Genomic DNA, 23,467 nt, shown 5'->3' with positions numbered 1-23,467 from the left:
ATCTTCATTTCCAGAAAATTTTTTGATTTCTCTTTTGATTTCTTCTATGGCTCAATGTTCATTTGGGGGCATGTTGCTTAGCCTCAATGTGTTTGCATATGTTGTAGAGGTTCTTTTTTTTTTTTAAGATTTATTTATTTATTTGAAAGGCAGAATTACACAAAGAGAGAAGAGAAGCAGAGAGAGAGAGAGGTCTTCTATCTGCTGGTTCACTCCTCAAGTGGCCGCAACAGCTGGAGCTGTGCCAATCCGAAGCCAGGAGCCAGGAGCTTCTTCTGGGTCTCCCAAATGGGTACAGAGGCCCGAGGAGATGAACCATCTTCCACTGCTTTCTCAGGCCGTAGCAGAGAGTTGGTTCAGAAGTGTAGTAGCCGGGACACGAACCAGCACCCATATGGGATGCCAGCACTGCAGGCAGCGACTTTACCTGCTACGCCACAGTGCGGGCCTCTCTATAGGTTCTTGAGTTTTTTATTTCTAGCTTCATGCCATTGTGGTCAGAGAAGATGTGTGGTATGATTTCAGGTTTTTTTGAATTTGCTATGACTGCTTTATGGCCTAACATGTCATCTATACTAGAGAAAGTTCCATGTACTGGTGAGAAGAATGTGTATTCTGCAACTGTAGGATGAAAAGGTCTGTAGATATCTGTTAGATCCATTTGCTCTGTATTGTCGATGCACTCTGTTGTTTCCTTGCTGATTTTCTGTCTGGTGGTCTGTCCATTGCTGAAAGTGGGGTATTGAAGTCCCCCATTACTATTGTATTGAGTCTGTGTCTCCTTTTAGATCTGTTAATATTTCTTTGAAATAGCAAGGTGCCCTCTAATTAGATGCATATACATTTCTTATAGTCACATCATTTGAATTGATCCCTTCATCATTACCTAGTGCCCTTCTTTGTCTCTCTCTCTGTTTTAGATTTATCTATTTACTTGAAAGAGTTACACATAGAGAGAAGGAGAGGCAGAGAGAGAGAGAGAGAGAGAGAGAGGTCTTCCATCTGCTGGTTCACTCCCCAATTGGCCACATGGCTGGAGCTGCACCAAACCAAAGCCAGGAGACAGGAGCTTCCTCTGGGTCTCCCACGTGAATGCAGGGGCCCAAGTCCTTGGGCCATCTTCCACTGATTTCCCAGGCCATAGCAGAGAGCTGGTTCAGAAGTGGAGTAGCCAGGACTTGAATTAGTGTGCATATGGGATGCTGGCACTGAAGGCAACTGCCCCTCTTTGTCTTTTTTTTTTTTTTTTTTTTTTTTGACAGGCAGAGTGGACAGAGAGAGAGAGACAGAGACAGAGAGAAAGGTATTCCTTTACCGTTGGTTCACCCTCCAATGGCCGGCGCATCATGCTGATCCGAAGCCAGGAGCCAGGTGCTTTTCCTGGTCTTCCATGAGGGTGCAGGACCCAAGGACTTGGGCCATCCTCCACTGCCCTCCTGGGCCATAGCAGAGAGCTGGCCTGGAAGAGGGGCAGCCGGGACAGAATCCGGCGCCCTGACCGGGACTAGAACCCAATGTGCCGGTGCCACAGGTGGAGGATTAGCCTAGTGAGCCGTGGCGCCATGCCCTCTTTGTCTTTTTTAACAGTTTTGTGTGCAAGTTTATTTTGTCTGATACTAGGACGGCTACAGCAGTTCTTTTTTGGTTTCTGTTAGCATGGGATATCTTTTTCTATCCTTTCAATTTCAGTCATCATGTATCTTTGTTGATGAGATTTGTTTCTTGTAGGCAGCAAATAGATGGGTTTTGTTTTTAATCCATTCAGCCAGTCTGTATATTTTAACTGGAGAGTTGAAACAGTTTATATTCAAGTTGACTATTAATAAGTAACGACCTGGCCCTGCCATTTTCCCAAAAATATTCCTATTGTTTACTTTGGCTTTCCTTTGTACTTTTACTGGAAGATTTCTGCCTTCATTTTCTTTCATAGTGATGACTATGTTTCTGTGTTTCTATGTGTAGCACAACCTTAAGCATCTTTTGTAAGGCTGGACTAGTAGTGACAAATACTATCAATTTCTGTTTGTTATGGGAAGGTCTTTATTTCACCTTCATTCATAAATGAGAGTTTTACAGGGTACAGTATTCTGGGTTGACAGTTTTTTTCTCTTAAGAATTGGAATATATCTCGCCATTCTCTCCTAGCCTGTAGGGTTTCTGATGGGAAGTCACCTGTGAGTCCAATTGGAGATCCTCTAAAAGTAATCTGGCACTTCTCTCGTGCATATTTTAGAATCTTTTCTTTATGTTTTACTGTGGAGAGTTTGACTACAGTGTGCCGTGGTGAAGATCTTTTCTGGTCATGTCTGTTGGGAGCTCTATGTGTTTCCTCTTCTTGAACATCCCTTTCTTTCTCCAAATTAGGGAAGTTTTCTATGATTATTTCACTAAAAATTCCTTCTAATGCATTCTGTCTTTCCATGCCTTCAGGAACTCCTAAGATCTGTATGTTGGGTCATTTGATAGTATCCCATAAATCTCCAACACTCTTTTTTTAGTTTTCTAATTTCATCTTTTTTTGGTCTGACTAAAATTTCCAGAAATTTGTCTTCTAACTCAGATATTCTTTATTCTGCCTCACTGAATCTGTTAAATTTTGCTACTGCATTTTTTATATGTTCTATTGAGTTCTTCATTTCCAATATTTCATCTTGATTTCTCTTTAAAAATCTCAATTTCATGAGAAAAATTTTCATTCAGGTCATATATGGATTTCTTTAATTCGTGGATTTGCTTCTAATTACTTCTAAGTAATCCTATGATCAATGTTTTGAATTCTCTTTCCAGTGTTTCTTCGATCTCTTCATCTTCACATTCTAGTATTGAAGTGTTTTGTTTCTTTGGGGGCATCATGTTGTTTTCCTTATTCTTGTTTCTTGAATTGCTGTGTTTATTATTAGGCACTTTTGGAGATACTTGTTTTGTTTTTTTCCCCCTTTGATGACTTTCATCGTTGGACTGTGCCTCTGTGGCTTAGTGTAGTACCTGCTCTTTCAGTAAATACCAAAGGCATGTGCTGGGTGTGGCCTGGGAGCTCTATGCAGTGCTCCAGGGTGAGGGGAGTGTCCAAGGTGACACCAAGTTGGGTGTGGTAAATCTCGCTTTTTTTTTTTTTTTTTAGTCAGAGGGGAGGTTTGATCAACTCTGTTAGTGTAGTCTCACGCTCACCTCCTCTCCTTCAAGGGAGACCAATGCCTGGGTGCTAGCCCCAGGGTATATAATATTCATCCATGCTGCCACAAGAACCACACAAAGGATATGTGTAGTCCTCGGTATAAGCATGGATCCCACAGCAATGATTCTCACCAGGGAATCAGGGAGTCCTGAGCGTGTGGAGCCACCCACAGTGACTGCCCAAAGACCCAGCCATACCCTGTGCCCTCCCACGCAACCACAGTGTTTTCTTTTTTTCTTTTTTTTTTTTTTTTAAATAAGCCTGACACAGCCACAGTGTTTTCAAAGTCCCAGTACACAAGGCTCCCACAGTCACAAACACCCAGCCTCCTATCAATTCTCCCAGCCAGACTCAGGCATCTCCTCTTGGCTGGTTGCTTGGACACAAGCTGGAACAGCTCTTAACACATATCCAAAATGGTACCCACCCTCTCAGCTAGTTACAGGACACTGGTGCCAGTGGGTCAGGGAGAGAGTAACGTTCCCCCTTTTATTTTCTTCTTGGTTGGCAGGTACACTGTCCACCACAGGGCTCTAAGCCAGACGCATGCCAGGCTCTTCCCACAGCTTTATCACCAGTGGCTTGTGCTGTTGCAGTCTGGTCTCACTTCACTCTCCAAAGCTGGTGCTGAGGCTCTCAGCTTCTGGGGTCCTGAGTTGTGCACATCCACATCCTCCATGTAGATCCACAATGTCCCCCTAATTTGTTTGAAGTTTCTTCTGCAGTTTTCTCCTTCCTTCCTATCTTTCCTTCCTTCCTTTCCTTCTTTCCTTCCTTTTTTTCCTTCCTTTCCTTCCTTCCTCCTTTCCTTTCCTTTCTTTTCTTTCGTTTCTTCCCCTAGACTAGAGTGGTAAGCTCCCTCCCTATTCTACCATCTTGGGATCCTCGAGGATGGGATTTACCCAGTGTCTATTTTTTTAAAAAGAGAAAGAATTTCACTTGTTGTGGTGGAATGAGAAGGTCATGCCAAGATGGCTACTGAGAGCAGAACCTGCCTGGCAACAGGCTGTGATTGGATGGTTTCGGAAACTGCCTGGCAACAGGCTGTGATTGGATGGTTTCGGAAACTGCCTGGCAACAGGCTGTGATTGGTTAGGGCATAGACTGCCCCTTGACCGGATTGGCTGCCTTGGCTATTTAAGCTGCTGTAGCAACTGAAAGAAACATATTTTCAGGCTGCTTGCCTCTGGCCTGCTTTCACCTGGCTCCCAGGGTCAGTGTGGTGACTCTGCACCTCTTGCCCCCACCACGCTCCTCCTCTCAGAACAAATCCACAGCAGCAATTTGTAAATTTTTTTTTAAAGTCTTATATGAAAGTCCAGAGTTACAGGGAGAGACAGAGAGATAGAGATCTTAGATCTGCTGATTCACTCCCAGATGATGTCAATGGCCAGCACTGGGCCAGGCTGAAGCCAAAAGTCAGGAGCTTCCTCCAGGTCTCCCACTTGGGCACTCTTCCACTGCCTTTCCCAGGCTATTAGCAGGGAGCTGAATCAGAAGTGGAGCAGCTGGGACATGAACTGGCACCCATATAGGATGCTGGTGTTGTAGGTGGCAGCTTTACCCTCTATATCACAATGCTGCCCCCCATTTATTAAGTTCTTACGTGGGAGCCAGTGCTGTGGCACAGTGGGTTAAAGCCCTGGCCTGCAGCGCTGGCATCCCATATAGGCGCTGGTGCAGGTCCCAGCTGCTTCACTTCCAATCCAGCTCCCTGCTAATGTGCCTGGGAAAGCGTGGAGGATGGCCCAAATCTTTGGGCCTCTGCACCCACATGGGAGACCCAGAAGAAGCTCCTGGCTCCTGGCTTCAGATTGGCTCAGCTACAGATATTGAGGCCATTTGGAGAGTGAACCAGCAGATGGAAGACCTCTCTCTGTCTGTCTCTCTGTCTCTCTCTCTCTCTCTCTGTAACTCTATATTTCAAATAAATAAAAAATAAATCTTTAAAAGAAAAAGGAAGGGGAGCTGATGCTGTTACTTAGCGTGTAAAGCCCGTCTCCTGCAGTGCTGACACCCCATATGAGCACTAGTTTGAGACCTGGCTTTTCCACTTCCAATCCAGCTCCCTGCTAATGGCCTGGGAAAGCACTAGAAGATGGCCCAAGTCCTTGGGACCCGTGGGAGACCCAGAAGAAGCTCCTGTCTCCTGGCCTCAGATCAGCTCAGCTTCAGCCGTTTTAGCTATTTGGGGAGTGACGCAGTGGATGGAAGACTTCTCCCTCTGCCTCTGCCTCTCTGTAATTCTTCCTTTCAAATAAATAAATAAATCTTAAAAGAAAAAAGTTCTTATGTGGCTATACCATGCTGAATGCTTTAGGTATGTTTAAACAGCCCTCCTCCCTTTAATAAAGATTACTTCCCTTTTTCTTTCTTTTTTTAAGATTTATTTATAAGTTACATAGAGAGTTACATAGAGAGAGAAGGAGAGGCAGAGAGAGAGAAAGGTCTTCCATCTGCTGGCTCATTCCCCAACTGGCTGCAATGGCCAGAGCTACACCAATCCAAAGCCAGGAGCTCTCTCTGGTCTACCACGTGGGTGCAGGGGCCCAAGGACTTGGGCCATCTTCCATTACTTTCCCAGGCCATAACAGAGAGCTGGATCAGAAGTACAGCAGCCAGGACTCGAAACAGTGGCCGTATGGGATGCTGGTCCTGCAGATGGTGGCTTTACCCACTACACCACAGTGCCAGTCTTATGATATGATCTTGATCAATATTAAGTTCCCGTCTTGTGCTTTATTCCTAAGCTTTCCATTCTGTTTTGGCCCTTTTCTTTGTTTCATTACCAGCAGCATGTTTTTGTTCCTGTGGCTTTGTGGCAGAGCCAGTTCTACCTGTAGGGCAAGTACCTCTACCTTTTCCCCCCTTCGAAGTAGACTTTTTCGTAGACCTTTATTCCCTTATGTTCATGTTACAGTACGTTTTAGTTTCTCAACATTATTGCTGGGATTTTTAATGAGATTTCATTGAGTGTGTATAGTTTTAATTTGGGGAAGAATTGACATCCTTTCACGGAACACTCCCTCCCCAGGATCTCACCTCTTTCAGGTCTCTGCTAAAATGTCAGAGAAGCTTTCCCTAACCATCCAAAATTCAGTAGCACACTCCAATCCACTCCCATCATTTTGGCTTATTTAAAATTTTCCAATCGTTTTTGTTATTATTTGATTATTCACTGCTTCTCTATTAGAATATAAAATGCAGGGGTTTGTGTTGTGGCACAGTGGGTTAAGCCACCACCTGAGATACCATTGACCCATATCATAGCCCTGGTTCAAGTCCTAGCTGCTCTGCTTCCAATCCAGCACTATGCTAAAGCACCTGGGAAGGCAATGGATGGTGGCCCCAAATACTTGGTCCCTTTTCCACCCATGTGGGAGACCTGGATGTAGTTCCTACCTTCTGCCTGGCCCAAACCTAGCTGTTGCTGCCATTTGAGAAGCAAACCAGTGGATGAAAGATCTCTCTCTGTCTCTCCCTTTCTCTCCCTATCCTCTACTTATAGAAATAAATAAATCTTTAAAATTTATTTTACTTGATAAATTTCTTAAGACTAATTACTGTAGACCAGTAACCAGCAAACTACTCCTGTGTGTCAGCCTGCTGCCTGCTTTATAAATAAGGTTTTACTGGAACACGTGCACACTCATATGGATGTTTTTGTACTACAACAAAGATTTGAGCAGCTACAACAGAAACTATGTGACCTGCAAAGTGGGAAATGCTTGTCATCTTGCCCTTTACTGAAAAAAGTTGCTGATCCTTATAATACACTATAGTTGCTATTAATAGAAAATATTATATTTTTATTGGATCTTTATTCCTGATAAAGAACATTACTGATTTTACAAAAGATTTACTGGACCGGCGCTGTGGCATAGTGGGTAAAGCTGCCACCTGCAGTGCCAGCATCCCATATGGGCACTGGTTCAAGTCCTGGCTGCTCCACTTCCAATCCAGCTCTCTCTATGGCCTGGGAAAGCAGTGGAAGATGGCCCAAGTCCTTGGGCCCCTGAACCCACATGGAAGACCCAGAAGAAGCTCCTGGTTCCTGGCTTCAGATGGGTGCAGCTCTGGCTGTTGCAGCCAATTGAGGAGTGAACCATCAGATGGAAGACCTCTCTCTCTTTCTCTCTCTGTCTCTCTGTCTCTGCCTCTCCTCTCTCTGTGTAACTCTTGACTTTCAAATAAATAAATAAATCTTTATTTTAAAAAAGATTTACTATTTATTTGTTTGGAAGGCAGAGCAACAGAGAGAGAAAGAGAAGAGACAACACAGAGGGAGATCAGTTGATCCTCCAGTTCACTGGTTCACTCCCCAAATGGCCATAGCAGCCAAGGCTGGCCCAGGCAGAATCCAGAAGCCAGGAACTCCATCTGGGTCTCTCCCATGGGTGATAAGGGTCCAAACACTTGCCTATCTGCTGCCTTACCAGGCCATTAGCATGAAGCAGCTTGGACTCAAACTTTCACTCTGACATGAGATACCAGAGTTGCACAGAGGCAGTTTAATCCACTGTGTCACAACACTGGCCCCAACACTTTTTTTTAAGATTTTTTTATTTATTTATTTGACAAGTAGAGTTACAGACAGTGAGAGAGAGAAAGGTCTTCCTCCCGTTGGTTCACCCCCCAAATGACCGCTGCAGCCGGCGCTGCGCAGATCCGAAGCCAGGAGCCAGTTGCTTCATTCTGGTCTCCCATGCGGGTGCAGGGCCCAAGCACTTGGGCCATCCTCCACTGCTTTCCTGGGCCACAGCAGAGAGCTAGACTGGAAGAGGAGCAACCAGGACTAGAACCCGTTGCCCATATGGAACGCCGGCACCACAGGCGGAGGATTAGCCAAGTGAGCCACGGCACCAGGCCCCTGGCCCCAACACTTCTAATTTTTGTGAGATGATTCCTATATTTGCAAACTTATTTAGTTACTGTTTTATAGTTCCAATAGTGTGTTGGTCTGTTTCATTTTCCTTAGAGACCATCAGATCATTGGCAAGCAAGTAAGTTGTGTCTTATAGCTTAATATTCTTACATACTTCTTTCACCTTTGCCTTGTCTTTTTTTTTTTTTTTAATCTATTTATGTATTTATTTGAAAGCTAGAGTGACACAGAAAGAGAGAGAGAGCAGAGACATAGGGAAAAAAAAGACACCTTCCATCTGCTAGGTCACTCCCTAAATGGCTGCAACAGCCAGGTCTGGGCCAGGCTAAAGCCATGAGCCAAGAACTCCATCCAGGTCTCCTAGGTGGGTGGCAGGGACTCAAGTATTTGAGTAATCTGCTGCTTTGCAGGTATATTAACAGGGTGCAAGAAGCAGAGTAGTCGGGACTTCAACCAACACTTGAAGATGGGTTATGGGCATCATGGTGGTAGCATAATCCACTGCACCACAATGCTGGCCCCCAAATCATGTAAATTTTCATCCTTTGTTTCACCAATGTGATGAAATATATTGACAGATTTTCTGCTATTGTCCATTGTTGTAGTCCTGGGATAACTCCCACACATCATATCTTTAAGATACCCTGTTGAATTTGGACACCTGTTATTTTATTTAAGATATTTGCATTGTAATGTTCCTTAATTGCCATACTAAGGTCTATGTGATGTGACTACTCCCTATTTTTTTAACCTTCTGAGCTGGAATTGCAAGGTAAGCACTTAGCAATGGCTAAGATATAGTCTTTGTTTTTAATAGCTCCCATTATAATGGCAGAAACAAACAGATTATACAATTTGTGTAATCATAAAAGCTATGCCAGTAAAGGACTCCTTCCCAAAGCAAATGATTCTTTTGCACTGACTAAGCAGGTATGTTTCCTTTGCCTTGGATACACCTCAATGCTCTTACTTATGTATTATCTTAATACCCTTTATCTATCTTAATACCCTTTCACCTTTGCCTTTTCCACTTATCTCTACCTTATACAAACAAATAGCAAAATCAAACAATGGAAAGCATGTAACACAGTGGCTAAGAGCCCAAGCTTGGGGTGGGCGTTTGACCTAACAGTTAAGACATTAGTTAAAGTGCCTGGGTTCAGCGCCCAGCTCTGCTCCTGTCTCCAGCTTCTTGCTAATGCAAACCCTAGGAGGCAATAGTAGTAATGATTCAAGTGATTGGGTTCCTGCAGACCTGGATTGTGGCCCTGGCCACAGCTGTGGCAGGCATTTAGCGAATGAACTAGTGGATATGATCTCTTTCATGCTGTTTCTCTCTCTGTGTCAAAAAAAGTGTTTAAAAAGCACTCAAAAATAGCCCACAAACAAATAAATAAATTAAAAGCACTCAAGCTTGAGAGATAAGTGGAAGTTCTAATTCTAGTCATGTCATTTACTAGCTATGCGACCTTGGACATGTTGCATCACCTTGCACAGAATCCGTTTCCTCCTCTGTCAAATTGAGAATAATAATAATAATAATGATACCTTCATCATTGTAAACGGTGTGAAGGCTTTTGACACAACACCTCATGGGTCACCAGGATTTTCCCTTTCCCTTCTCCTGTGATTATTCCTGGACAAGAAGGTCACTGAAGTCTGTCTGTCTGTCTATCTATCTATCTATCTGTCTGTCTGTCTTTCTAAGATTTATTTAATGGGGTTGGCGCTGTGGTGTAGCAGTAAAGCTGCTGCCTGCAGTGCCGGATTCCCATATGGACTGGTTCGAGTCTTGGCTCTTCCAGTTCCCATCCAGCTCCCTACTGATGTGCCTACAAAAGCAGTGGAACCTGGCCCAAGTCCTTGGGCTGCTGTACCCACATGGGAGACCTGGAAGAAGCTCTTGGCTCCTGGCTTTGGATCAGCCCAGCTCCAACATTGTGGCCATTTGGGGAATGAACCAGCAGATGGAAGATCTCTCTCTCTCTCTCTCTCTCTCTCTACCTTTTAAATAAAAAATAGGTACCAGCGTTGTGGAATAGTGGAGAAAGCTGCTGTCTGCAACACTGGCACCGGTTGTGTTCTGGCTGCTCCACTTCTGATCCAGATCCTTGCAACCCTGGAAAAAGCAGCAGAAGATGGTACAAATGCTTGGGCCCCTGCACACACAAGGGAAACCTGGATGAAGCTCCTGGCTGCTAGCATCAGCTTGGCCCAGACCTGGCTATTGGTATGGTTTGGGAGTGAACCAGCGGATGGAAGATTTTGCTCTCTCCCTTTGTTTCTCCCTCTCTCTCTGTAACTCTGAGAAACAGAAACAGAAAGAGGGAGGGAGGGAGGGAGAGAGAGAGAGAGAGAGAATCTTTCATATGTTGGTTCCATCTTTAGCTGCCTTCCCAGGTGCATCAAGAGGAAGGTGGACCAGAAACAGAGCAGCCAGGACTCAAACCAGCACTCTGCCATGGGATGCTGGTGACTTAACTCACTGTACCACACCGCTGGCCTCTGACCTCTGACTTTTGACAGCGGCTCACAGCATCACTTATTTCATGTTTCATCATGTTCTCTGTGTGGACTTCTCAGCACATATATTTTAGCTTCTACTTTACCATTTGATAGTTGTTTGTATCTTGGGGAAGTTACTGCAACTCTCAGGAAGTCTATTTTTCAACTTCAAAACAAGCATAAGTGTAGTGCCTATTTCCATAGAATTGTCATGTAAATTAATTGATCAATAAGCATAGGAACCTAGCAGAGTGCATGGCACATAACTGTTTAATGCAAGTTAGACGTTTTCAGTTTTAGCATTTTTTAAAGATTTATTTATTTTATTCAAAAGGCAAAGTTACAGAGAGAAAGAGAGAGGGAGATCTTTCATCCACTGGTTCACTCTCTAAGCGGCCACAACGGCCAGAGCTGGGCCAGACCAAAGCCAGGAGCCAGGTGCCTGGAGGGTCTCCCATGAAGGAGCAGGGGCCCGAGCACTTGGGCCATCTTCCGCTGTTTTCCCAGAGAGCTGGATTATTATTACATTATCAGGGAGCTGGACCAGAAGTGGAGCAGCCAGGATCCAAACAGGTGCCCACTACACCTCAGCACCAGCCCCAAGTTTTGGCATTACTAACACCACTGGATGCTTCCTAAGTGAAAGAGCTGTGTTTTGTAGGACACAGACCTTGGAACACAGAGCTCCAATACAAACTCTGCCACAAATATTTTGCTGAAGCTAGATAAATCTCTCAAGCCTTAGTTTTCCTATTTCTCTAAAATGTTTATGAACATAAAACTCTGTTCCTAGAAGTTGTTATAGGGATTAAATAAAATAATTTACTCATTTAGCATTTAACACAGTGCCTGGCATAAATATTGATTCGTTGATCAATTATTTCTTGCCAGACACTGAGCTAAATATTTAACAGCATTCTACTTTATTTCTGTAAATGTCCTAACTCTACCTGTCTTAGCACTACTCATAGAGAAGTCTTTCAAATATTTGTTGAATGAATGAGTGAGTGAATTAGTGATTGCTGACTTGTAGACCAAAAGAATCTTGCTTGTGTGAGCTGTTTTGTCTGAGGTTGACATTCCTCATTCCAGTTTGATGACTTGCTGTGAAAGCTACAGGCTCAGCACCTGCAGAGAGCAGGAGCAGATTCTGGGACAGAGGAGCTCTAGACCCTAGCTTTTTGCTCTAAAGTTGGGGTGGCCACTGTGGTGCAATGGTTAAGCTGCCACTTTGGCTGCTCACATCCTGTGTCAGAGTGCCTAGCTCCAAGTCTGGCCTCCACGTCAGATCCAGCGTAAGCCCCCTGGAAGGCAGCAGATTATGGCTCGATTACTTGGGTTCCTGCCACCCATGTGGGAGATCTGGATGAATTCGGTCTGGCTTTGCTCTGGCTTAGCACTGACTGTTGTGACCATTTGGGGAGTGAACCAAGCGATGGAAGATCTATCTCTTTTGCTCTGTCACCCTACCTTTCAAATAAAAATAAAGGAAATAATTTTAAAAATTTTTTAAGAGATTTATTTTATTTATTTGAAAGTCAGAAATACAGAGAGAGAGAAAGAGAGAGACAGAGAGAGAGAGAGAGAGAGAGAGATCTTCCTTCCACTGATTCACTCCCCAAATGACCACAACGGCCAGGGCTGGGCCAGGCCAAAGCCAGGAGCCAGGAGCTTCATCCCAGTCTTCCACATGGGTGCAGGGGCCCATGGACTTGGGCCATCCTTTGCTGGTGTCCCAGGCATATTAGCAGGGAGCTGGATTAGAAGTGGAACAGCTGGAACTCGAATCGGCACCCATATGGGATGCTGGCCCTGCAGATGGCTGCTTAACCTGGCCCCTCAAAGGAATAAACTTTTAAAAAGAAAAAAAATCAGTCATCCTTTAATGCTTTATTTCTCATAACTGAAAAAATTAAACAAATTGCTATAGGCAAAAATATTAAAATTTATAATATTCAGAGTCATGGAGACAGGATTACTTTTTTGGGTGAAATAAAAATCGATGCAACCGTTGCTGAGGGCATTTGGCCCAAGGAAATAATTAGGGACTTTCACAAAGATTTAATATAAGGCTTGTCATTGTAGTGATATGGAGGATAGCAAAACAATGGGAGTAATCTGGATGTCTATTAAGAGGGGGGAATAATTAAATGATACTTCATCTATACAGTATGATATCTTGTAGCCATTCAAAAAGAATGTTTAGAAATGCATGGATTTAATGACATGGAAAACTATTACAGGTAATTCAATGTATTAATTGTGTGACTGTGTGCAAATTACTTAACTCCTCGACCTCAGTCTCCTTGTCATTAAGTGAGACTACTAATATTGCCTTCCTTACAGCCTATCATGAGGTTTAAACGAATCATTCTAGGGGACAGCATTGTGATGCAGCGGGTTAAACTGCCACCTGTGACTCTGGCATCCCATATGAGGGCCAATTCGAATTTCAGCTGCTCCACTTCTCATCAACCTCCCTGCTAATGACCTGGGAAGTCAGCAGGAAACGGTCCAATACTTGGCCCCTGCCACCCATGTGGGAGACCCAGATGGAGTTCTAGGCTCCTGGGTTCAGCCTGGCCCAGCCCCGGCTGTAACAGACATTTGGAAAGTCAACCAGTGGATAGGAGATCACTTTCTCTATTTGTCTCTCCCTCTCTCTCAGTGTAAGTCTGCTTTTCAAATAAATTATATGTGTGTGTATGTGTGTGTACATAGAGAAAATGATATGAAAGTTAATTCTTTCAAATGTTAAGTATTGCTTGGTGTTGGAAATACACTATAGTTTTCATTTATTTGCCTCATTTTTTAACAATGAATATTGTATTTCTTGTGTAATTTTAAAAATAGTATTACTGTATATTTCTTGTGTAATTTAAAAAATAGTATTAAATTTTAAAAACTAGAAAAAGAATATTGTTTTAAAAGGAGAGTAGGGGCATTTGGGAATTTCTACCCTGCCTCTGCCCTGCTCTCCAGCCATGGGACAGTGTTCAAGTGTAGGGAGAGGTCAGCCTTCCCCAGCCGCTGACTGTGAGAGGTCATCGCCCCTCTTCTCAGATGAGAAAGGATCCCACACCCCAGGATGCCCTTAGGCAGAGACAGGTTCTTAGCAGGGATGAGGCTGGAAATACAGAAGCAACACTGAGCTCTAGAGGTGCACAGGATGTGAGTCACACGCTGGTCCTTTGTCAAGTTGACTCTAATGGTTTCTATGTTATTCCTTGACAGTGTGAACATGAACTTATGAGACAAGTATGTCAGAAGGTACACATCTAAATAAGGACGCCCCTTTGAAGTACTTATTTGAGAAACCACACACTGATTCCAAGAAAATCTTTTGTTCAAACGTTTTTGGGAATTTTTGAGAGGAAAAGAGGAGGAATCAAACCAATTGATTTAAAAATCAGTTTATGTGAAATATTTTTCTGCCAGTGCTGCAGCTCACTTGGCTAATCCTCCGCCTGTGGCGCTGGCACCCCGGGTTCTAGTCCTCGTTGGGGTGCTGGATTCTGTCCCGGTTGCTCCTCTACCAGTCCAGAAAGAGGGCCCGGGAAGGCTGTGGAGGATGGCCCAAGTGCTTGGGCCCTGCACCCGCATGGGAGACCAGGAGGAAGCACCTGGCTCCTGGCTTCGGATCAGCGCAGCGCGCCGGCCACAGCGGCCATTTGGGGGGTGAACCAACAGAAAAAGGAAGACCTTTCTGTCTCTCTCTCTCTCTCTTACTAACTCTGTCAAAAAAAGAAAAGAAATATTTTTCAAGTTCTTTATATGTTAAAACTGAGATACCCGGTACTTTTTTAGGTATAGTGAAATGGGTACTTTTCTGTTTCTACTGGCATTGTAAATTACAAATTAGTGAAAACTTACCAGAAAACACTATATAAATAAATATCAAGAATCACCAAAGACTGTCAAAAGTCCCACTTCCGGTAATCCAGGCTGAGGAAATAAACTAACATATTAAGGGGGAAAACTCCATATATTTCATAATAATGAAAATCTTGAAATAACCTGAATGCCTGGTTAAATAAATTTCAGCAAATCCATTTCACAGAATATTTTGCAGCCTTTAATGTTATTGTTAAGACGGGCCAGGCGTTTGGCATTGAAGATGCCACTTGAGACACCCATAATGCATGTCAGAGGGCCTGGGTTTGAGCTGTAGCTGCAGGTCCTGATTCCAGCTTCCTGCTAATGCACACTCTGGGAGGTAGCAGGTGATGCCCCAAGCATCTGGGTCCCCGCCACTCATGTGGGAGACGTAGATTAGGTTCTGGGTTCCTGCTTTCAACCTGGTCCAGCCCCAGCTTTTATGGACACTTGGAGAGTAAACTAGTAGATAAGAAAGCTGTCCCTTTCTCTGACTCTCTCTCACTCTCTTTTAAAGATTTGTTTATTTATTTGAAAGTCAGGAGTTACAGAGAAAAGAGAGACAGACAGATCTTCTATCTGCTAGTTCACTCCCTAAATGGCTGCAACAGCCAGGGCTAGGCCAGGCCAAAGCCAGGAGGAGCCAAGAGCTTCATTTGGGTCTTCCATGTAGGTGACGGGGACCCAAACACTTGGGCCATCTTCCACTGCTTTTCCCAGGCTATTAGCAAGAGCTATATCAGAACTGGGGCCCATATGGGATGCTGGCATCACAGGTTGCGGCTTTACCTGTTGCGCCACAATGCCAGCCACAATTTTATTTTATTTTATTTTATTTTTAAAGAGGTAGGCTTGGCCGGCGCCGCGGCTCACTAGGCTAATCCTCCGCCTAGCGGCGCCGGCACACCGGGTTCTAGTCCCGGTCGGGGCGCCGGATTCTGTCCCGGTTGCCCCTCTTCCAGGCCAGCCCTCTGCTGTGGCCAGGGAGTGCAGTGGAGGATGGCCCAGGTGCTTGGGCCCTGCACCCCATGGGAGACCAGGAAAAGCACCTGGCTCCTGGCTCCTGCCATCGGATCAGCGCGGTGCGCCGGCCGCAGCGCACCGACCGCGGCGGCCATTGGAGGGTGAACCAGCGGCAAAGGAAGACCTTTCTCTCTGTCTCTCTCTCTCACTGTCCACTCTGCCTGTCCAAAAAATAAAAAATAAAAAAAAAAATAAAAAAAAATAAAAAAAAAAAAAAGAGGTAGGCTTTAGGCCTAGCAATTAAGACACTAGATAGGACACCCATGTCTCATATCAAATTACCTGGGATCGATACCATCCCCCAGCTCTGACTTCAGCCTCCTTCTAACGAAGGCCCTGGTTCCTGCAGTGATTGCTCAAGTAAATGGATTCTTGCCACCCATATGGGAGACCTGGTTAAGTACCTGGCTCCTGGCTTCAAGGCTACCTGGACATTTGGAGAGTGAACCAGTAGATGGGAGCTCTATCTATCTCTGTTTCTCTCTCTCTGCTTCTCAAATAATTTTTCAAATTAAGATTGGAGCCAGGGCTGTGGCATATTGGGAAAAGCTGCCACCTGCAGCACCAGCATTCTATATAGGTGCTGCTAGTTCGAGTCCCAGCTGCTTCACTTCTTGATCCAACTCCCTGCTACTGTTGCTACTGTTCCTAGGAAAGCAGCAGAAGATGGCCCAAGTGCTTGGGCCCCTTCACCTATGTGGAAGACCCAGAAGAAGCTCCTGGCTCCTGGCTTTAGTCTGACCCAGTCCCAGCCATTGTGGCCAGTTGGGGAGTGAACCAGTGGATGGAAGATCTCTCTTTCTGTGTGTGTCACTCTCTCTCTGACTCTGCCTTTCAAATAAATAAATTTTTTAAAATATAATTAAGATCCCAAAGCAACATGACTATATGCTTAATATAATATTAAAGTAGCTTAGCATTTTACAAATTGTGTGTATTCTACTACTACTATTTTAAAATTCTGTATGAAATAGAGATAAAACAAAGCACACCAAAATGGTAGTACTTGTATTAAAGTGGTAGGCTTATGGGTAATTTTTGTTTTAATCTTAGTGAAATGCATTTCTTTTCTTCTTAAAAATTATTTAAGAAGAATAAAGTCTATATGAGTCATATAAAAACATCAGTCCCAGTTGCCCCTCTCTTTGTAATTATGACTTATAAATAAATAAATAAATAAATAAATCTTTTAAAAAAATCAGTCCTAACTCATCTTCCCTTTTACCCAACTTATTCACCAATTTCTGATTATTTTAAAAATTGAGATCATTTATTTGAAAGGTAGAGTTACAGAGAGGCAGAAGCAAAAAGAGAGAGAGAGGTCTTCCATCCACTGGTTCACTCTCCAAATGGCCACAATGGCCAGAGCTTAGCTGATCACTTCCATTGGATCAGAAGTGGAGCAGCCAGGACTCAAACTGGCATCCTATATGGGATGCCAGCACTGCAGACAGCGGCTTTACCAGACATGCCACAGTGCTGGCCCCTGAGCTCATCTTTTTGAAAAAAGATTTATTTATTTATTTGAAAGCTAGAGTTACAGAGAAGGGGTGGGGGAGAGAGAGCTTCCATCTGCTGGTCCACTCCCCAGATGGCCACAATGCCCAGGGCTTGGCCAAGCTCAAGCCAGGAGCCAGGAGCTTCTTCCAGGTCTCACACGTGCATGACAGGGGCCCAAGCACTTGGGCCATATTCTGCTGCTTTCCTAGGCACATTAGCAGGGAGTTGGATCAGAAGAGGAGCAGCTGGGTCTCAAACCTGTGCCCATATGGGTTGCAAGCATCAGAGGTGGGGGCTTTACCCATTATGCTACAACGTTGGCCCCTGAACTCATCTTTAATGAAGGTACAGATTTGGTATCAATGTAGATGTTCAAAAGAATGTGTTGAGGCAAGAAGTATGGTGCAGCAGGTTAAGCCACCACTTGGGACACCCACATCCCATATTGGAGTGCTGATTTGAGTTCTAGCTACTTCACACTTCCGATCCTGCTTCCCACTAATGTACACCCTGGGAAGCAGCAGATGGCTCGAGTGCTTGGACCCCTCATACCCACTGGGAAACCCAGATGGAGTTCCTGGCTCCTGGCTTTGGCTTGGTTTAGCCCCAGCTGTTGCAACCATTTCGAGAGTGAATCAGAAGATATAAAATCTCTCTGTCTTTCTCTGCTTTTCAAATAAATAAATAAATCTTTTTTACTGTTAATGAATTGACATTCTTTCCTTTTTTAAAGATTTATTTATTTACTTGAAAGGGAGAGCTACAGAGAGGCAGAGAGAGAAAGAAAGGTCTTCCATCCACTGGTTCACTCCCCAGATGGCTGCATAGGCTGGAGCTGAGCCAATCCAAAGCCAGAAACCAGGAGCTTCTTCCAGGTATCCCACGTGAGTGTAGGGGTCCAAAGACTTCAGCCGTCTTCTACTGCCTTCCCAGGCCACAGCAGAGAGCTGGACTGAAAGTGGTGCAGTCGGGACTTGAACCGTTGTCCATATGGGATGCCGGCACTGCAGGCGGCAATTTTTCCCTCTATACCACAGTGCCAACCCCAATAAATTTTTTTTAATATATCAGAGTCCCTATACACATTTCTGAATTATGTGTCCTAAAAGATATTGAAGAGGGGCTGGTGCTGTGGCATAGCAGGTAAAGCTGCTGCCTGCAGTGCTGGCATCCCATATGGACACCGGTGTGAGTCTGGCCACTCCACTTCCAATCCAGCTCTCTGTTGTGGCCTGGGAAAGCAGTAGAAGATGGCCCAAGTCCTTGGACCCCTGCACCGCCGTGGGACACCTGGAAGAAGCTCCTGTCTACTGGCTTTGGATCAGCTCAGCTGCAGTCATAGCAGCCAATTGGGGAGTGAACCAGTGGATGGAAGACCTCTCTCTCTGCCTCTTCTTCTCTCTCTGTGTAACTCTGACTTTCGAATAAATAAATAATTCTTTTTTAAAAAAAGAACATCAGTCCCACATTCTTTTGAACATCTACATTGGTAGCAAATCTCTACCTTCAATAAAGATGAGTTCAGGGGCCAACGTTGTAGCATAGTGGGTAAAAAAAATAATTATTTTATTTATTTGAAAGACATTGTTACACAGAGAGAGGTAGAGCCAAAGAGAGAGAGAGAGAGAGAGAGGTTTTCCATTCCACTGGTTCACTCCCCAAATGACCACAACGGCCAGAGCTGAACTGATCCGAAGCCAGCTTCGTCCAGGTCCCCCACGCAGGTATAGGGGCCCAAGGACTTGGGCCATCTTCTGCTGCTTTCCCAGGCCATAGCAGAGAGCTGGATCAGAAGAGGAGCAACCGAGACTCAAACTGGCAGCCATATGGGATGCCAGCGCTGCAGGCTAGGGCTTTAACCCACTGTGCCACAGCACCGGCCCCATAAATAATTCTTTAAAAAAATACAATCATCTTAGGAGTGAGGGCTTCAACCTAAAATTTTTTAAAAAATAAAGAATCAGTTATAATAATGTTGTAGGCCCCAGACAGACCTTGAATTGGACCTAGTCCTGAAATTCAGTCCCTATAAGATGTTCCTGATGAGGTAGGTGGCCTCCAGATAATAATCACCACGACCCTTTAGTAAGCACGTCCTGTGTATTGGGTACTATGTTTAAACAAAAATTTACCAAAAGCATTTCACTTTAACCGTTGCAACAATCTTTTGAGATAGATGTTATTTATTATCCTTGTCTTACTGGTAAGGAAACCGAGGCTCCTGGAGAAGCATGGCTGAAGTCAGAGCCATGAGAGGCAGAACGAGGCTGTTTGACTTGAGACTCAGTCTCTCAAGGCTCAACTGCCGTGCCATATGCTCTTACTGTTTGCATAAGGTCATGGGGTCTTCTGTTGCTGAGGAGGCAGAGAAAGCTTGCACACGATGGACAGCCTGACGTCCCCTGCTGATAACTGTCTCAGTGCCCAGCCTTGGGGACTGCAGAGAAGAGAACACAGCATAAGGTTGTGTTCAGATTTCATTTCAAGACTCAAGCACAGCTACTCTGGGGCCCAAGTGGAGGGAGAAATGTCTCTTTCACTCTGCTTTGAAGTACACAGCTCCACATTATGACTGTTAAGGGATTTCTCTCACTTTTGGGGTGGGCCACAAACTGTCCAGGGTGTCAGTGTCAGTGAATCCCAATCTGGGCCATGAACCCCAAGGGACTCCTTAGCAGTGACACTGGTGGCCAGAGCGGGAGCTGATGAAGGTGATGGACAGTTTTTGTATATGTCTGCAGCCTTATGAGACACCAGCACCCTCATTTAACTGAGTGAGGCTGCAGGCAAGAGCAGGGAATAGTTCTTCTCTGAGGTCTAACAGTAATTTATGGTCATACTTGGTACAGAAAAGGAGCTTGCGCAGCATTTACAAAGCTCTGATAGATGTGGGTCACCTCTGGTAACTGATGCTTGAAGAAACAATAATCTTAGAATGCAGACGTAACATAAACTGGGAAAAGTGTTCCCAAAGTAGTATCAGCCAAACCTGACCATCAGAATCTCCCAGTCAACTCTTAGAATCTTTGGCATTTGGGCCTAGAAATCTGTATTTTCCCTTTATTGATCCCTCTAGGTAAATGTGAAGGTCCTTGGTTTAGGAACCATTGTTCCAGGAGCTGCACACACCAGAACTGCAAATCATTTTCAGAAACTAAATCTGATGGTTGGAAACAAGATGGAATCCCTCTGCTGCTCTTGGGAGCTGGAAATCCAACCAGAGAAGTGAGGACAGAGCTTGTGAGGAGTTCAGGATTGGAAATGGGTCTTGAAAGATGAACACCATTAGGAGCCAGTACGGTGGTGTAGCAGGTAAAGCCACCGCCTGCAGTGCCGGCATCCCATATGGATGCTGGTTTGAGTCCCAGCTACTTCCCTTCTGTTCCAGCTCTCTGCTGTGGCCTGGGAAAGTGGTAGAACATGGCCCAAGTCCTTGGGCCCCTGCATTCGCATCGGAGACCTGGAAGAAGCGCCTGTCTCCTGGCTTCAGATCGGTACAACTCCGGCCGTTGCAACCATCTGGGGAGTGAACCAGAGGATAGAAGACCTCTCTGCCTGCCTCTGCCTCTCTGTAACTCTGCTTTTATAAATAAATAAATCTTAAAAAAAAAAAAAAAAAGATGAACACCATTTCAAAGGCAAAAAGGAAAAGAGCAATGATGAGCAAAGGCACAGGTAGCTGAGAGGACAGTGAAGTGTCCAAACTCTAATTTGTAAACCGAGATTTGACCCAACAATTCTAGATATTTATCCCAGTAAAACCGTTGATCACCCTTTGCTGTACTATTCATAACTACAAAATAAATAAAGGCCAGAAAGAATTGACATAGCCTACAGTAATTATAGGAAACAATTTATATAGTGAAAACTATGCATCTACTTAAAGTATGATTCTAGAAAAATGTCATGCATGGAAAAGTATCTACTACATATGAAAAATGAGAATCACAGGATATAAAATAGCATATCTGGTATGATCCATTTTAAAAATATGCACGTGTGTGTGTGTGTGGTGTGTACTAAAAAAAAGATACAAGGGCTGGAGTTATGGTGCAGAGGCTTAAGCCACTGCTGCGAAGCTGGTATTCCATATCAGAGCTCAGGTTCAAGTCCTGACTACTCCACTTCTCACCCAGCACCCTGCTGATGCACCCAGGGAAGCAGCAGAAGATGACCTGAGTACTCGGGCCCCTGCCATCCATGTGGCAGATGTCAATGGAGTTCTGGGCTCCTGCTTCAGCCTGTCCCAGACCTGGCTGTTGTGGCCATTTGGGAAGTGAACTAGTGGATGGAAGACCTCTTTCTCTTTATTTATTTATTTTTTGACAGAGTGGACAGTGAGAGAGAGAGAGAGACAGAGACAAAGGTCTTCCTTTTGCCGTTGGTTCACCCTTCAGTGGCCGCCACAGCCGGCGCACCGCGCTGATCCGATAGCAGGAGCCAGGTACTTATCCTGGTCTCCCATGGGGTGCAGGGCCCAAGCACTTGGGTCATCCTCCACTGCACTCCCTGGCCACAGCAGAGAGCTGGCCTGGAAGAGGGGCAACCGGGACAGAATCCAGCGCCCCGACCGGGACTAGAACCTGGTGTGCCGGCGCCGCAAGGTGGAGGATTAGCCTAGTGAGCCACAGCGCCGGCTGACCTCTTTCTCTTTCTGTCATTCTGCCTTTCAAATAAGTAAGATATATCTTTTTTAAAAAATAAAGAAATTATATAAAATAGTTAACAGATGTGGGATTTTGCATAATTTATTTTTTTCCATTTTATTTATCTACATTTATGAATTTTCTGCACTGATTCTGATTATGTTCCATTGGGGAGTAAGCCAGTGGATGGAAGATCTCTCTCTCTCTGCCTCTGCTTCTCTGTAACTCTTTCAAAAACATAAATAAATAAATGTTTAAAAATAAATTATAAAAATTAAAAAGATTCAAACAAAAATATGCCATTATTTTTAGCAGAAGTAATAATTTCTTAATATCAATAACCAATTATTATTTGAAATTCTCTAATTGTCTCATAAATGTCTTTTTATGGCTGGTTTGGTTAAGTCAGGATCCAAACCAGGGGAACATGTTATATGTGCTTGTTATTTGCTTCTTATTATTCTGTAACATTCCTCTCCTACCTCTTTTTTCATGCAAATGACATCAAGTAACACAAAAATCCATTTACTCTGCTTTAGAGTATGCAGCTCAGTCATCCTAGTCAGTGGTCCCCTGCCTGGAGGGTGCTTGCCTGGCTCTCATTACCCCTCCAGGCAGCAGAGGGTATTGGGAGCTCCTTCCCCAGGGGACCTCCACACAAACCTTCATATTCAAAGCAGAAGAGCAAACTCAAGCGAGGAAGGCCCCAGCTGGTGACTGCCACCTTCTCTCTAGCTATTTGAACCAGCCCCAGTTCCCTGGCAGTCTCTGTTTCTTCTCTGAGGACTGATGATCCATGTCAAGAAGCCACTTTTGGAGACCTTGACCCATGCTACTGGACTCTCAGGATGATCGTAGGGACAGGCAGGCACTGATAGGCCACAGGATGACAAGGCTGGCTCTACCCCAAAGCTGTTTTCCTGTGTACTATTATTGCCCAATTCCAGAAGAGCAGGAAGTTCATCACCACCTAGTCCAGAGAAGCAGAATGCAGGCAAGAATCAGGGCTTGGCTCACCTGGGCAATAAGTTCTTAGCTTTAAAAAGGAGATCCAATAGTAGCAGAGTTGTTGACAACAACAGCTGTCAGTACGTCTCTCTCTTGACTCAGTCTGCTGCCACCTGGTTAGGTTGCCCTCTGGTGCAGATTGTCTTCCTAGAATGTTTCTTCTCCTCCTCACGGGAGTTCCCATTGCTTCTCTCCTCTATGGACCTTCCCGTTTCTTGAATCTCATAAACTATCTTTGACTTCTACTGTTGGTAAATCATATCTGCCAATGTCTTCTTTTTAAAAAAATTATTTATTGGGGCCACTTGCAGCACCAGCATCCCATATGGGCACCGGTTCAAGTCCCAGCTGCTCCACTTCCTATCCAGCTCGCTGCTAATGTGCCTAGGAAACCAGTGGAAGATGGTCCAAGTCTTGGGCCCCTGCACCCATGTAGGAGACCCGGATGAAGCTCCTGGCTCATGGCTTTGGCCATTGCAGCCATTTGGAGAATGAACCAGAAAGTAGCAGATTTATCTCTTTCTCTCTCTGCCTCTGCCTATCTGTCACTCTGACTTTCAAATAAATGAATAAATATTTTAAAATTTTTATTTATTTGAAAGGCAGAATGACAAAGAGAGTGGGAGACAAAGAGAGAGATCTTCCATTTGCTGCTTCACTTACCAAATGGCCACAATGCCTGGGGCTGAGCCAGACCAAAGTCAGGAGCCTGAAACTCCATCCAGTCTCCCATGTGGAAGGCAAAGACCCAAATACTTGGGCCATCATCTGTTGCCTTTCAAGGTACATTAACAGGAAGCTGGATTGGAAATGGACCAGCTGGGATTCGAACCTACACTCTGATAAGGG

General features: G+C 44.6%; 1 protein-coding gene across 4 annotated transcripts in view; it reads left to right on the top strand.

The window, feature by feature from the left end:
• MED18 (mediator complex subunit 18) overlaps window positions 1-23,467 on the top strand; it is a 186,153-nt gene that overhangs the window by 10,897 nt on the left and 151,789 nt on the right. The window lies entirely within an intron of this gene.

The sequence above is a fragment of the Oryctolagus cuniculus genome, chromosome 7, assembly GCF_964237555.1.
Source record: "Oryctolagus cuniculus chromosome 7, mOryCun1.1, whole genome shotgun sequence".
Taxonomy (NCBI): Eukaryota; Metazoa; Chordata; class Mammalia; order Lagomorpha; family Leporidae; genus Oryctolagus; species Oryctolagus cuniculus.
Note: the sequence above shows the minus strand (reverse complement) of the source record. Positions and strands in the feature narration are given on the sequence as shown.